Below are 13,746 nucleotides of genomic sequence, written 5' to 3' on the forward strand. Positions count from 1 at the left end.
ATGTCAGAAGAATCCCTACAGCAACAGTGAGTTAATGTCAAGTTAATGTTTTGAGAACTCCTGACGAATTAAAGTTAATCTGCCTGCATCAAGCCGCCGCCCCCCCCCCCGCTTGATACAGAACCGTAAAAAAAAAAAGAGATAAGTCTTCGTGACCCTTGCAGGAGGCAAGGATTGCTGGCTCAAACGCCGCCTCCGGAGTTTCCTGTACACACGTTCAAGATCGGAGATCGGGTCCTGATCTGGAGTTGGAAAAGAGAGAAATTACAACCAAAGGGATCGCCCTTTGGCAAGCAGGAAATCTTGCGGGTCTCCTCCGCCAGGAAGGAAAGCCCAGATGCGGGGCAAGCCAGGGAAAGAGTGTCTGCGTGTGTGTGTGTGTGTGTGTGTGTGTGTGTGTGTGTGTGTGTGTGTGTGTGTGTGTGTGTGTGTGTGTGTGTGTGTGTGTGTGTGTGTGTGTGTGTTGGGGGGTGGTGTAGAAATCCCGTGCAAGATTCTCTCCTTGCAAAAGAGCGACCGTTTCTGCTTCTCTTGCAAAGACAGGGATTTCTCCCGCGGACGATGCCAGCAATCCGGGAAGGGAAACCCCTTCTGGGAGCATCAGGGATGGGGGAACCCCCTGCCCCCCCCACCTCCTGCCTTCTCCTTTGTTTCTGCAAGGGGGGGGAGGAGGAAGGAGGAGGCGCAGAAGCAGCGGGGCGAGACTGCAGCCCAGCCCAGAGAAGGGGAAGGAAGAGCCGGTTGGAGAATGCCTCTTTCTCCCCCCCCCCACCCACCCCCGGAGGGAGAAGCCCCCCTTGCCTGCCCGCCGTCCCGGCAGCGCCGCCAAAAGCTGCCAGCCCCGCGGCACGCCCGGCCGCGGCGGGTCAAGCGGCAACCCCGGGCAAGGGGGGGGGGCGCGCGCGGCCACCTTCAAGCATGCGCTGCCGCTGCCTCTGCGCGCCCACAGGTGTGAATGGTCCAGGAAGGAAGGAAGGGACAAAGAAGGGAAGGAAGGAAGGGAGAAAAGAGAGGGAGAAAGAAGGAAGGAAGGGACGAGGGAAGGAAGGAAGGAAGAAAAGAGAGGGAGAAAGAAGGGAGGAAGGGAGGGAGGGAGAAAGAAGAAAGGGAGGGAAGGAAGGAAGGGAGAAAAGAAAGGGAGAAAGAAGGAAGGAGGGAAGGAAGGAAGGGACAAAGAGAGGAGGGAGGGAAGGAAGGGAGAAAAGAGAGGGAGAAAGAAGGAAGGGACAGAGGGAGGGAAGGAAGGAACAACGAAGGAAGGGAAGGAAGGAAGGAAGGGAGAAAAGGGAGGAAGAAAGAAGGAAGGAGGGGAGGGAGGGAGGGACAATGGAAAGCAGGAAGAGACAAAGGGAGGGAAGGAAGGAAGGAAGGAAGGAAAAAAGAAAAGAAAAGGGACAGTGGGAGGGAGGGAGGGAGGGAGGGAGGGAAGGAAGGCACCCACCCCAGCCCCACTCCCTCCACCAGAGACCCACGGATTCCCCCCCCTCCCCAGCCATTGACTTCGCTTGTCAAAAAGTTGCAAAAGGGGATCACATGACCCTGGGACACCGAAAGTCCTAAGTATGAATCAGTTGCCAAGCATCCGAATGTAAGTCACGTGACCCTGGGGATGCTGCAACAGTCATAAGTGTGAAAAATGGTCACAAGACACTTTTTTCAGTGCCGCTGTAACTTTGAACAGCCACTAAGCGAATTGTTGTAAGTCGAGGACTACCTGTACTTTATCTTTTTTTTCCCTCTTCTTTTTATTAGTCAAGTTTTTGACACCTTGCTGGGCGACTGGTGGTCCTCGGATGTTGTCTTATCCTACAGTGGGTGAAAAGGTTGAAAAGCCTTGAATCTAATGGAACTACCTGCCTCCAGAAGCGGTAAATGCTCCAACACTGGAGGTTTTTAAGAAGAGACTGGACAGCCATTTGTCTGAATGGTGTAGGGTTTCCTGCCTGAGCAGGGGGTTGGACTAGATGACCTCCAAGGTCCCTTCCATCTGTTATTCTGTTATTCTTTCCTTCCTTCTTTCCTTCCTTCCTCCCTCCCTCCCTTCTCCAACACTGGAAGTTTTTAAGAAGAGACTGGACAGCCATTTGTCTGAGCAGGGGGTTGGACTAGATGACCTCCAAGGTCCCTTCCAACTTCATTATATTATTATTACTTAAGGGAATCCTCTGATTCTTCTCTAGTCATGGCAGAGAGTCCCAATGCGCCAGAAGGGCTGGTCCCTGCAACTAACCTCGGCTTGTGTGCAGAAAATCTAAAAACAGCAGAAACATCTCCGAAACCTTATGACTTGAGGCATCAAAGAAAGCCCACCGAAGCCAAGCGGTCAAGCCTGCTGGAGAACTGGGGGAGCCTCTATCAGCGCCATAAAAAATCCTGGGAGAAGCTGCAGAAACTCTGCAACGAGTCCAAAGATAAGCTCTCCCCCGAGTGCATCCGTACATTGGAAGGGGATATGGCGGAGCTTCTCCTACAATGGACCATTTATGAACGCCTCCTCGTGGACACCCGGTCGCAGCTGGGAGATTCGACATTCAAAGAAGAAATGCAACGCCTCAAGCGGATCAACAAAGACCGTGAGAAGCTCCTACAAAGCAGTAGAGCGTCTCTCCGAGACGAACGTCAGGCGACGGACACGCCGAGCGACAAGGCCGAATCCGAAGCGACCCGTCGTTCGCATGCGCCATCCCAGCGGTCACATGTGGCTTCGTCTCACACATCTAAGGAAGCCTCGTCCGTTCGTCTTAAGTCACAACCGTCTCAGGCGTGCACCAGTACGTCACAGCAACCTTCTGTCTCAGGTACCTCCCGTTCTTCTAAAGCATAGGTTTGCAACCTGCGGCTCTGGAGCCGCATGCGGCTCTTTGAGCCTTCCCCTGTGGCTCCCAGCTTCCTCTGCCTTTGCAGAAAGAGACAGAGACAGAAAGAGGCAATTGCGCTTCCCTGCTTCTCTCTCTCTCTCTCTCTCTGTGTGTGTGTGTGTGTAAAAGAGAGTGCACTCACAGCGTTCTCCGAGAAGCTGAAAGGCTTACTGGGCGGAGCTCCTCCCTTTGCTGCGTCTCTGCAGGAAGCAGGAAGCAGGAAGGGCAGGAGAGAGCTAGCTAGCCCAGCTAGGCTGACTCAGGAATTCTGGGAGTTGAAGTCCATGAGTCATAAAAGAGACAAGGTTGCCTACCCCTGAGCTTGTTGGACAACAGCTTGAAGCTTGCCAGGTGAGCAGCAGATAGGAGGGGGGGGAGAAAGAGAGAGAGAGAAAGAGAGAGGGGGGGAGGGGAGAGAGAGGGGGGGGAGAGAGAGAAAGAAAGAGAGTGGGGGAAGAGGAGTGGCAGACCAAGGGCAGATAGAGAGGGAGAGAGACAGAGAGAGAGAGACCCTTTTGACATCTAAAATGAAGATAACACTGCATATATCCTTTTTTTACCTGTGTGTGTATGCAATTTTATTTTCTTAAAGCATTCTCTTGGTGATCATTGTTTTAATAGTATGGATATTCCCAAGACTCATATTTTTACTTTTATTTTTAATGTGTGTGTGTGTGTGTGTGTGTACACACACACACACACACACACACACACACCCCTATAATAAAGGTAAAAAAGGATATATGCAGTGTTATCTTCATTTTAGATATCAAAAGGGTTTTGCGGCTCCCGGTGTTTTGTTTTTGGTGGGAAAGGGGTCCAAGTGGCTCTTTGAGTGTTTTGGGTTGCCTACCCCTGTTCTAAAGCGTCTTCTCGTCGTAGCCATTCGTCCCGAGTCTCCAGGGCAGAGAGCCTGGCCGCTCAAGCGTCACAAGCACAAGTTGAAGCAGTGGCGGCCGCAGCATCTTTATGTGTGGCGAAGGAAGAACTACTGCGAAAGGAAGAAATGGCTAAAAAAAGGGCAGAAGTGGCCATAACTCAGGCCAGGGCTGAGTTTCTACAACGCAAAGCGGAGGCAACAGAAATAGTAGCAAGGGCTGCAGTTTTACAAGTGAAGGCCGAAGGCGCTGCCTTCGTGGCCAACTTTAAAGGGCCAGAAAGTGGAAACTTCCAGCCCAATGGACGTGATCGGCTTGCCCAGCAGCTAGAACAACTTGTGTCTGCACCGTGGGAAGATGACGACATCATTGGGAAGCATTTTGCAGAAAACTACCAGCCGTCTTTGGCACCTGCCAAAAAGAGCGAGTCTATGGAGGGAGAACCAGATCTTCGGAGGATGAGAAGAGAAACACAAGCAGAACGTCCCCACGAGCCAGAATCTACCACCAGCATGGAAGAAAAACTCTGCCAGCTTCAAGAGGAACGGTTGTGCAAAGTGTGCATGGATAAAGATGTGTCCGTTGTGCTGGTTCCTTGTGGCCACTTAGTGGTGTGTGCTGAATGTGCTCCTAATATGAGCCACTGCCCCATGTGCAGAGGGGACATCCGGGACAGGATGAAGGTCTTCTTGTCCTGACCGGAAAAAACGTCCAACGAAGAATTCTTTGCTCTGGATAATCTCTTTTGGCCCAGGAAGATTTTACTCTGCCTGTGGAGGGAACAGGGACCAAACGAGGACTTGAATTAATGTACCTGGGTGACAGCTAGAGTTAGACTGAAAAAAGGGGGTCCTTTGGCTCACTACAGAGGACCCTAAATTGCTAACTATTGGGCTAAACTTGCAGTGGTTCTCAACCTGTGGGTCGGGACCCCATTTGGGGTCGAACGACCATTTTACGGGGGTCGCCAAACAACACAGTCCGCCATTTTTTTCCCCCTTTTCCTTAGCTGTGCTACTCCCTTTTATTCTATTGGCTTTTGAAAGCCAATCGAATAGATTCTCTTGAATAGAGTCCAATTCTATTGGCTTTCAAAAGCCAATAGGAATTGTCCAGGCTGTCTCTGCCCTGCTGAGCCCGCCAAAAGTCCCATTCTGCAAACGGTACTGCACCAGTTGAGTAGTCCTCGACTTACGATCGGTTGAGTAGTCCTCGACTTACGACCGGGTGGGGGTCGCGGCATTAAAAAGGTTGAGAACCACTGGGCTAAAGGAAGATTCTGAGATAGTGGGAAATCTGATTATTAGATTAAAATAGTTGGAAAATAGTAAAAAAAAATAAGGGATTAATCTGTTTAATATTGAGAATTTAGAATTTTCTTCTTCTTGTGCTGTATCCGTTATCGGGTGTTGGCGATCACGTTGGCGATCCTGTTTTTATCAGCAGCTGCACGAAAAAGTGCTGCTGAGTTTTGTTCAAACCGGTCCCTTAGGTTTTGAAGCCATGCTATTCTTCTTCTGCCTGGACCTCGTTTGCCTTCCTTCTTTCCCTGGAGGATTAAATGGAGTAGGCCGTATTTTTCTGGGTGTCGCATCCCATGTCCGAAATATTCTAATTTTTGTTTTTTAATTGTTTTGATGATTTCTCTTGGCTTTCCAAGGCGGCTTATCACCTCCTCATTTCTGATCTTGTCAACCCAGCTTATACGTAACAGCCGCCTGTAAATCCACATTTCAAATGCTTCTAGTCCAGTGGTTCTCAACCTTTTTAATGCCCCGACCCCCAACCAGTCGTAAGTTAAGGACTACTCAACCGGTCGTAAGTCGAGGACTACTCAACTGGTGCAGCACCGTTTGCAGAATGGGACTTTTGGCGGGCTCAGCAGGGCAGAGACAGCCTGGACAATTCCTATTGGCTTTTGAAAGCCAATAGAATTAGACTCTATTCAAGAGAGTCTATTCTATTGGCTTTCAAAAGCCAATAGAATAAAAGGGAGTAGCACAGCTAAGGAAAAGGGGAAAAAAATGGCGGACTGCGTTGTTTGGCGACCCCCGGGAAATGGTCGTTCGACCCCAAATGGGGTCCCGACCCACAAGTTGAGAACCACTGCTCTAGTCTCGTTAGGTGGCTTCTGTCAGAGACCAGCTCTCTACTCCATGGAGGAAAGAAAAAAGATAGCATCTGACAAGCCTGATTTTCAGTCTTAGGCTTCTGTCGTGACTGCAGAAGACCTTTTTCATTTTGAAGAATGCTATTTCTATCCTTGTCTTTACTTCAACGGTCATGTCCCAGCTTTCATGTAGATTAGAACCGAGGTGCGTGATCCTTTCAACTTTTTCTAGTGGTATTCCTTCTGAGTGTATTGGTGGTAAATTAACGGGTTGTTTGCTGACGACCATGATCTTGGTTTTTGAGGTGTTAAGCTTCAAGCCATATTTTTCAGATGTTTCTGTGACTCTGTTGATGAGGAGCTGAAGGTCTTCATGCTTACTGGCAAGCAGAACTGTATCGTCAGCATATCTTAAGTTGTTGATCCAAACAGAATTATATGGGAAATGAAAATTAACTATTAGGAAATAGGCTTGAATTGTTGTTTAGCCCAGATAATATAGATACAAAGGACACTCCACTATTAAGATGATGTATTAGGGCGAGAAATAGAAAATGTTTATGAAATAAAATTAGAATATATCTAAGTAAGTGTTGTTGTTAATTGCGAAGTCATGTCCGACCCATCGCGACCCCATGGACAACGTTCCTCCAGGTCTTCCTGTCCTCTACCATCTTCTGGAGTCCATTTAAATTCACACCTACTGCTTCAGTGGCTCCATCCAGCCATCTCGTTCTCTGTCGTCCCCTTCTTCTGTTGTCCTCAATCTTTCCCAGCATTAGGCCCTTCTCCAGGGAGTCCTTCCTTCTCATTAGGTGGCCAAAGTATTTGAGTTTCAACTTTAGGATCTGGCCTTCTAAAGAGCAGTTGGGGTTGATCTCCTCCAGGAGTGACCGGTTGGATCGCCTTGCAGTCCAGGGGACTCGCAGGAGTCTTCTCCAGCACCAGAGTTCAAAGGCCTCCATTCTTTGGCGCTCAGCCTTTCTTATGGTCCAACTTTCACAGCCACACATTGCAACTGGGAAAACCATGGCCTGGACTATCCGCACTTATGTTGGCAGGGTGATGTCTCTGCTTTTTAGTACGCTGTCTAGATTTGCCATAGCTTTCCTCCCCAGGAGCAAGCGTCTTTTAATTTCTTGGCTGCAGTCCCCATCTGAGGTGATCTTTGAGCCCAGAAAAATAAAATCTGTCACTACCTCCATTTCTTCCCCATCTATTTGCCAGGATCTAAGTAAGTAGATGTGTATTTTAGATCTTGTAATTTTTATGTAGTGAGACAAAGGAAATTGGGGTTACCCGAAACTTAAATACTTTGGATATTAAAGGTTAAATTGGAGTATTAAAATTAGGTAAAACTTAAAAACAGGATATGGATATGTATAAGCAAAAAATGTATTGATAACTGTGATAATGTTTAACTGAGTTTGATACAATTACAAACTTACTAGCTTAAATATAATATAGTAAATGTTAAGGGAAACAGAGAAGAAATATTGGTGATGTAACCTGAGATATGTACTAAAGATTCTATTATTGAACTTCTGACTAACTAACCAAATCACCACGTTGCTTTCCAAATATTTGGATGTAAAACTGGAAAACCAATAAAGCTTTTATAAAAAACAAAATAAATGTACTGGGGTGCTTCATTTATTTATTTGACTTTGATGGTAGGCTGCCCGTTTCCCAAAAAAGACTCGCTTCTTTTCTCTGCATCCTACATCGAACCCAACAATTTTGCCACACCAATAACAGTCCAAGGGAGGCTCCTTTTGCGCACATTCTCCCAAAACACCACAGACTTGGACGAGCCACTTCCGCCAGAACAGAAGCAAGACTGCGAGACGTGGCGTACATCCCTAAGTTGTCTCCAAAGCGTCCGCGTGCAGCGCACGTATGTCTCCATCTCACCTGCCGCCGCACTGAAGAAAGAATTGCATGTCTTCTCAGATGCGTCAATGAAGGCGATAGCAGCCGTAGGAAACATCAGAGTCCATGGTGGGGAGAGCACCATTCACGTCGGTTTCGTCATGGGAAAGGCGAAACTAGCACCATAACAAGGTCACACCATACCAAGGTTGGAACTCTGCGGTGCCGTATTGGCTGTAGAACTAGCAGACCTTAGGGGACTGGAGGCTAAAACAGATAAGGAACGGTTGCTGGAATTGGGAAAGTCTAGTTTAACGAAGAGAAGGATGAGGGGGGACAGGATAGCAGTATTCCAATATCTCAGGGGCTGCCCCAAAGAAGAGGGAGTCAAGCTATTTTCCAAAGCGCCTGAAGAAAGCAGGACAAGAAGCAACAGGTGGAAACTAATCAAGGACAGAAGCAACCTAGAACTAAGGAGAAACTTCCTGACAGTTGGAACAATTAACCAGTGGAACAACCTGCCTCCAGAAGCAGTGAATGCTCCAACACTGGAAGTTTTTAAGAAGAGACTGGACAGCCATTTGTCCGAAATGGTATAGGGTTTCCTGCCTGAGCAGGGGGTTGAACTAGATGACCTTCAAGGTCCCTTCCAACTTTATTATTATTATTATTATTATTATTATTATTATTATTATTATTATTATTATTATTTTATACCTGATAACGAAAATGATAGACCTTGAGCTACAATCCACCACCTTCTATATGGACAGTAAGGTTGTGTCGGGCAACATCCATAACCAAAGCAGACTCTTATATGTCTATGTAAGCAAGAGAGTGGAAAGGATTAGAAGATCTTCAAGTCCTGAGCAATGGCAGCATGCGCCAACAGATCAGAACCCAGCGGACCAGGCTACGCGGTCCATTCCTGCATAAAGTTGGCAGAATCGATCTGGCTAAAGGGTCCTTCTTAGTTCTTGGCTCATCTAGATAGCCTGATGTCACAGAGACCAGAACACTATGTGCTTCTAGACCCAGATCAAGATGCCGACGTTCGACCTCAGGCACCCAGTAAATCGCTCAAACAGGACAAGAAAATGACCGCCCAGGCCATCTGCTTGTCAACAATGATCAAGGAGACAGAGAAACCACCACTTACCCATTCCCTAGAACCAGCTGGCTTCGAATGCTTGTCCAGATGGAGACCTCTCGTAGTGGGCGTAGCAGTGATCATCTGTTTCCTGCATCGCAAGATAAGCTTCTCAGACAGCTATCTCCAAGCTGAGAGAGGGATTCTACGAAGTGTGCAACAAGATGCACACCTGGCAATATTCGAGTGTCTGAAGGCTAAGAAGCTTCTTCCGGCGTCTAGTTCACTGCTGAAGTTGAACCCGTTCCTTGATAGCCATGACTTACTTCGAGTAGGAGGGTGTCTAAATCAGACTAAAATAGGTAAAGTAATAGTAATAGTAGTAAAGTTGGAAGGGACCTTGGAGGTCATCTAGTCCAACCCCCTGCTCAGGCAGGAAACCCTACACCATTTCAGACAAATGGCTGTCCAGTCTCTTCTTAAAAACTTCCAGTGTTGGAGCATTTACTGCTTCTGGAGGCAGGCTGTTCCACTGATTAATTGTTCTCACTGTCAGGAAGTTTCTCCTTAGTTCTAGGTTGCTTCTCTCCTTGATTAGGAAACTTGATTAGTTTCCAGCTGCCCCAAACATCAAACACCCCGCTCGTCAACATGTAACGAACCTGCTGGTCCAACACTACCACGAAACCATCCACCACCAAAGCCAGCACTTCACAGAAGATGCCATTAGAGCCGCTGGATTCTGGATCGTGGGAGCCAAAAGATGCATTGCTGCCATTTTGTACAGGTGCCTGCAGTGTCGCAAACAACGGGGCACGACACAACACCAGTTGATGGCTGACCTACCACCCGAGCGCCTTAGTCCCGGACCGCCATTTACCAACGTAGGCCTAGACGTCTTTGGACCTTAATCCGTGACTGTTCATCGGACTAGAGGTAGTCAAGTCAACAGCAAATGTTGGGCCGTCCTCTTCACATGTCTTAGCATTCAGGGCCAGGCTATTTGCGAGACCACCTACTACCTCATAGTTCCTTTCGTCCGGTTAGATCCCACAAGCTGGGCCTCCTTCAGGCCCCGTTGGCCAAGCAGTGCCATTTGGCGGGGCCGCGGGGGAGGGCTTTCTCTGTGATGGCGCCCACGTCTTGGAACCAGCTCCCCCCCCCCCCGGAGATTAGGACCGCTCCCACCCTGTTGGTTTTCCGCAAGCTGCTTAAGACCTGGCTTTTTCGGCAGGCCTGGGGTTTATAAAATCTGACCCCTGGATGACTGTTATTGTATTGTTTGTTTTGTCATGTTATATGGTGTTTTTATTGTTAGCCGCCTGGAGTCCTGCGGGAGTGGGGCGGTTTATAAATTTTAAAAATAAATAAAAAATTCGAGCCGTTCACATTGAAGTCATCGAATCCATGGACACCTCCTGCTTCATCAACACTCTAAGGAGGTTCCAAGCCTATAGAGGCCCAGTTAAGGCATTTAGATCTGACCGCAGGACTAACTTTGTAGGAGCCTGCAAGGAATTACAGATTGACAAAGGCACTCGCCTCGATTCAGCAATTGACGAATACCTAAAGGCCCAAAACTGTGTATGGGCATTCAATCCTCCTCATGCAACCCACATAGGAGGAGCGTGGGAACGCATGATGGGCATAGCCCACAAAATCCTGGACTCTATGTTGACAAAGACACCCACTCTGACGCATGAGGTCCTCACTACCCTCACGGCAGAAGTGGCAGCTATCATTAACACTCGACCTTTAGTTCCAGTTTCCTCAGATCCTGAAAATCCAACTATCCTCACCCCGGCCACCTTGCTAACACAGAAGACAGGCGACTGGCCAGCACCATTAGGAAACTTTCTTCCCAAAGACATGTATAAACAACAATGGAGACAACTGCTCGCCAACACCTTCTGGAAGCACTAGAAGCAAGAATAGTTGTCTACCTTACAGGATCGCCGCAGATGGAAGACCAAAGAGCCTAACCTCAAAGAAGGAGACCTTGTCTTGCTGAGAGACAAGGACGCACATCGTAACTCTTGACCCATGGGACTTGTGCATCACGTTCTACCCAGCTCTGATGGACTAGTTGCCAAGTTGAAGTCTAGACTGTGAAGCCACAAGTTGTGTCGTGACTCAAAGACTCTCATTAAAAGGCTTTACACCAGACCGATCTCCAACTTGGTACTGTTGATGAGGAACTTGAAGATTGAACCACGAGTTATGCCTGTTTTGTATTTACCTCATGACTGCATTGTTTTGATGCTGTGTTTTTGGCTTATTCTAGTTAATAATTAAGAGTGGAAATTGTATAATTCTAGGCGGGGAGTGTGCTGGTCAGAGTATATAGCCATCTTAGGAATTAAGAACTGTCCCCTTAAGGGAAAGCCTTCTGCGTAATGTAGTTTGTTACCTGGTCATATCTGTGTTTGGACTGGCCACTGGCTTTTTTTACCTGCGTGTTGGGTACACATTATGCAAAGAATGTCAGAAGAATCCCTACAATAACTGTAAGTTAATGTTTTGAGAATGCCTGATAAATTAATCTGCATGAAACCCTTACATCAGTGATTCTCAACCTTGACAATTTTAAGGCATGTGGACTTCAACTCCCAGAATTCCACAGCCAGCTGTGGAATTCTGGGAGTTGAAGTCCACACGCCTTAAAATAGTCAAGGTTGAGAAACACTGCCTTACATGGAGTTAATCTCCCTGCATCAAACCTCCCCTTGCTTAATACAGAACAGGCAGCAAGAATGGTTGTAAAATGGAGCAAAACTCACTTAACAACCGTCTTGCTGGGCCATGGAAATTTGGGGCTGAATTGTGAGCGTAAGTCGGGGGCTGGCTGCCTGGCTTGCTTGGTGGGTCATCAAATTGAGCATTGGCTTTTAGCAACCACCTAGACCAGGAGTAGGCAACCTTGGCCCCTTCATGACTGGTGGACTTCAACTCCCAGAATTCCTGAGCCAGCATTCAGGCCCAGCATGGCTGCCTCAGGAATTCTGGGAGTTGAAGTCCACCAATCATATGCAGATGATACCACTCTAATGGCAGAAAGTGAAGAGGAACTAAAGAGCCTCTTGATCCGGGTGAAGGAGAGTGCAAAAGTTGGCTTGAAACTCAACATTAAGAAAACCAAAATCATGGCATCCGGCCCTCTCAATTCCTGGCAAATAGATGGGGAAGAAATGGAGGTAGTGACAGATTTTATTTTTCTGGGCTCAAAGATCACCGCAGATGGGGACTGCAGCCAAGAAATTAAAAGACGCTTGCTCCTGGGGAGGAAAGCTATGGCAAATCTAGACAGCATCCTAAAAAGCAGAGACATCACCCTGCCAACAAAAGTGCGTATAGTCCAGGCCATGGTTTTCCCACTTGCAATGTATGGTTGTGAAAGTTGGACCATAAGAAAGGCTGAGCGCCAAAGAATGGAGGCCTTTGAACTCTGGTGCTGGAGAAGACTCCTGCGAGTCCCTTGGATTGCAAGGCGTTCAAACCGGTCAGTCCTAGAGATCAACCCCAACTGCTCTTTAGAAGGCCAGATCCTGAAGTTGAAACTCAAATACTTTGGCCACCTAGTGAGAAGGAAGGACTCACTGGAGAAGGGCCTAATGCTGGGAAAGATTGAGGGCAATAGAAGAAGGGGACGACAGAGAATGAGATAGCTGGATGGAGTCCCTGAAGCAGGAGGCGTGAGCTTAAATGGACTCCAGAAGATGGTAGAGGACAGGAAGACCTGGAGGAACGTTGTCCATGGGGTCACGATGGGTCGGACACGACTTCGCAATTAACAACAACAACAATCATAAAAGAGCCAAGGTTGCCTAGACAGGTTTTTCCTCTGTGTGTGTGTGTGTGTTCCGTGCAGCCCCCACCTGCCCCAGACATTGCCACTGTGCCACCCAGGGAATTTCCTGCCCCTTGGCCTGGACAGACCCCTCCCCTCCCCAAGTGACTCCGCGACATTACCCATGGCAGGACCCACGTCAGGAGAATTGCAGGAAAAAGGAGGTGCAATCGGGGATCCCCTGCTCCTTGCTGCAGTTCGGGGGGGGAGACAAATTGTGCCCTCCGAGGAGTGAGGGGGGGGTCACTCCTGCCCCTTCCCCCAGCTGGGCCAAAGGCAGATGGAGCTCTTACAGCATTCCAGGTTTCGGTGAGAAAAACTCCTGCGTTTTTAGCATACCTGGGGGGGGCAATGCCCTCCCAATGGGGGGGATCCGTTTCCCAGCCAACCAAGCCAGGGGTGGGGTCCCATCCAGGTCCCTGAAGGGCACCCAGGGTCCAAGCAGGCTAAAGCAAACACCCCCCTTTGGACTGACCACCGGTGGCCATGAAAAGGGTCTTCCTTTTCACCTCACCCCCCACATTTTGACTCCTGCAGGGTCTCTGGGATCAGTACCCAAGGACGACCCCCCCCCCACCAGTTCAGCCCAACAGACACAAAAAAGCACCAGCCAGGTACAAAAACCAACAAAGGTGTTTGAGAATTCTCCATAGACAAAGGTGTTTTTTCTTCAGTGAGCAGGAAGTGGCCGGCACAGTCCGAAGAAGCCTGGGGGGGCTCCAGCTGCTACTTGGGGAGGGGTGGGGGTCTCAAAGGTGAGCATGCACAGCCCTGGCGAGGGAAGGCAGTGGTGAGTCTGAAGCCAGGAAATGTTCAGGAAGAGATGCTCTACAGCAGGGTGTCCAAGCCAGCCACTTTAGGACTTGTGGACTTCAACTCCCATAATTCCCCAGCCAACTTTAGGACTTGTGGACTTCAACTCCCATAATTCCACAGCCATCTGGAAGACTTGTGGACTTCAACTCCCATAATTCCACAGCCAACTTTAGGACTTGTGAACTTCAATTCCCATAATTCCACAGCCATCTGGAAGACTTCAGCTCCCATAATTCCACAGCCATCTGGAAGACTTGTGGACTTCCACTTCCATA

This window comes from Crotalus tigris, unplaced genomic scaffold (assembly GCF_016545835.1).
Source record: "Crotalus tigris isolate CLP2741 ecotype Arizona unplaced genomic scaffold, ASM1654583v1 scf7180000020104.566533, whole genome shotgun sequence".
NCBI lineage: Eukaryota > Metazoa > Chordata > Lepidosauria > Squamata > Viperidae > Crotalus > Crotalus tigris.